The sequence below is a fragment of the Anomaloglossus baeobatrachus genome, chromosome 2, assembly GCF_048569485.1.
Source record: "Anomaloglossus baeobatrachus isolate aAnoBae1 chromosome 2, aAnoBae1.hap1, whole genome shotgun sequence".
Taxonomy (NCBI): domain Eukaryota; kingdom Metazoa; phylum Chordata; class Amphibia; order Anura; family Aromobatidae; genus Anomaloglossus; species Anomaloglossus baeobatrachus.
Genome location: NC_134354.1, coordinates 313,626,654 through 313,629,747, shown reverse-complemented (window position 1 = coordinate 313,629,747; position 3,094 = coordinate 313,626,654).

The following is a 3,094-nucleotide window of genomic DNA, read 5'->3' as shown; positions in this document are numbered from 1 at the left end:
CTGCGGAAAAAAAAGCAGCATGTCACTTCTTTTATGTGTTGTAGCTGCGTTCTCCACCCATTGAAATCAATGCTACAGGTCAAAACGCAACCAAAATGCACTTGGACTGCATTTTTGTTGCATTCCGCATGCTTTTTTGACAAACAAAACGCAGGTCTTTTCAGTCTCTCTCTGTCGATCAATCTCTGTCTGTCAGTCGGTTGGTCTCTTTCTCTGTCAGTTGGTCGCTCTGTCTGTCACTCTCTGTCCGTCGGTCGGTCTCTCCCCCTCTCTCATACTCACCGATCACGGGCGAGGCACTGCACGGCTGTCACACTGCTCTGGCGGCTTTTCCGCTTTTGAAAATGCCGGCCGCTCATTATTCCATCTCATATTCCCTGCTTTCCCCGCCCACCAGTGCCTAAGATTGGTTGCAGTTAGACACCCCCCCACACTAAGTAACAGCTGTGTCACTGCAACCAATCACAGCCACCAGTGGGTGGGTCTATATCATGCAGTAAAATAAATAATCTTAAAAAAAACAAACTGTCCCCCCCCCCCAATTTTGATACCAGCCAGGGTAAAGCCACACGGCTGAAGGCTGGTATTCTCAGGATGGGGAGCTCCACGTTATGGGGAGCCCCCCAGCCTAACTATCAGCCAGCAGCCGCCCAGAATTGCCGCATCCATTAGATGCAACAGTCCTGGGACTCTACCCGGCTCATCCCGATTTGCCATGGTGTGGTGGCAATCGGGGTAATAAGGAATTAATGGCAGCCCATAGCTGCCACTAAGTCCTAGGTTAATCATGGCAGGCATCTCCCCGAGATATCTACCATGCTTAACCTGTAAGTTAAAGAAAATAAAACACATACACCCAAAAATCATTTATTTGGAATAAAAGACAAAAAAAACCCTCTTTCACCATTTTATTAAACCCCCAAATACCCCTCCAGGTCCGACGTAATCCACAAGAGGTCCAGCGACGCATCCAGCTCTGCTACATGAAGCTGACAGGAGCGGCCACAGACCACGATTGTTCTTTGTCAGCTCCACGCAGCAACTGAAGTGAGTCGCACAATCAGCGATGACATCACTCAGGTTACCCACGGCCACTGCTGGATCCTCCAACTGTGACAGCACGTCGCCCGAGTGACTGAAGTGAGCTGCGTGATCAGCGATGACATCACAGGTGAGTTGCGGTCTCAGGTGGAGGACTCCAGCTGGCCGCGGGTAACCTGAGTGACGGCACCGCTGATGGCGCTGCTCACTTCAGTCACTCAGGGAATTTGCGGTCACTGGTGCGTCCTTCAAGGGTGACCGCTAACCAGGACGCGATACACAGACAGAGCCGCGGGATGACAATGAAGTCGGGTGAAGTTCATCTGAGTTCATTCTCATCTCGCAACTCTGTCTGTGTCTGCTGTCAGCGGGCATGTAGCAGAGCTGAATTGACGGGGGAACGCACTGTCAAAAATGCATCCAAAACGCATGCAAAACGCATGGAAAATGCATCCAAAATGCATGAGTTTTGGGTGCATTTTTTTTTTTTTTTTTTTTTTTTTTTTTACAAACGCAGTGTTTACATTTGTCCAGTCTGCCAGAGGGTGTGTTCTTTTCCGCACTGCACAGAACGCAACGTGCGCACATACCAAGCTGAGGTCAAACTGGCATATCACATGTGATGCGATATGCTAATGACCCTCGGCTCCTGCTGTGCTGTGAGCGTGAGCCATTACACTATGATCTGATCCTGCCGTCGGATCACAACTGAGGAGGAGACGGAGGGATTAAGGATGTCAGGCGTTCAGTTGGGATGAGCCCTGGGCCTTGCTGTCTTTCTAAAGGCGGCCGGATCAGCGGACGAGAGCACCACTGACCCCCGGGTCTCCACAATTGGAACAATCAGAACAGTAAGTTGCCTGTATTCACTAATTCCTCCCATTAACCAAAAGCACAGTATTATTACAGATATTTTATCTAATAGAGCGGATCTGTCATGAAGTCTGCAGTTTTGTACATGGGGCAGATTTAGGGGACAGATCTGCTTTAAAACAGAATTTTGTGGTTTAAAATATTCTAGTTTAAAAGTTACACGGCCAAGTTTGCATTTATATTTTAATTTACTACTTAGAAATAAATCTATGTACCGTATTTTTCATTTTATAAGGCGCACCGGATTATAAGACGCACCCCAAATTTAGAGCTAAAAAGTAAAAAAAAAAATAAAAAAAATGGGATCCGTCTTTATAATCCGGTGTGCTCTTACCGGAGGGGGCCAGTGGTGGTGAAGCGGGGCCACAGGAGGCAGAGGTTGTGCTGGCTGCTGCGGCGGGTTAGTAGCGTCAGCCGCAGCGGGTCCGTGGTGACAGCGGCGTCCGTGGTGGGAGCCGCGGCGGCTCTGTGGCGGCGGGTGACAGGTGGAGCAGGCCGGTGAAGTAAGTGTCTGTGTCCGCGGACCCGCTTCAAATGATGGCGCCTGGAGCGGCGCATGCGCAGATGGAGCGCGCATCCAAGATATCCATCAGCACACGCGCTGACTCCCGGTGCCATCATTTGAAACTGGGACCACGGACACGCTGGGATACCTGCCGCACAGCCGCCCGACACGCACGGAGAGCCAGCCGGCACCAACAGGCACCCGGCTGCCCGCCCGCATGTACAGAGAGGCAACCGGCACAGACGGGCACCCAGCTGCCCGCACGCACGTACAGAGAGGCAGCCGGCACCGACTGGTACCCGGCTGCCCGCACGCATGCACAGAGAGGCAGCCTGCACTGACAGGCACCCGCACATCCGCCTGCACGTACAAAGAGGGGCAGCCGGCACCAACGGGCACCCGGCTGCCTGCACGCAGCCACAGGCACCCGGCCACCAGAACGCACCCGGTCGCCGCACAAACAGCACCCCGGTAAGCTGTTCAGATCTTAAGACGCACCCCTCATTTTCCTCCCAAATTTTTGAGAGGAAAAGTGTGTCTTATAATCCGAAAAATACGGTATATTTTTTTATTGTTTCTAAAACAATGATTGTCATTGCTGACTGGGTGTGGTAAGAGGCATAGCCATGGGCATGGCCTAAAAATTTGCCGCAGCGCACTCAGCGCGCCACAGAC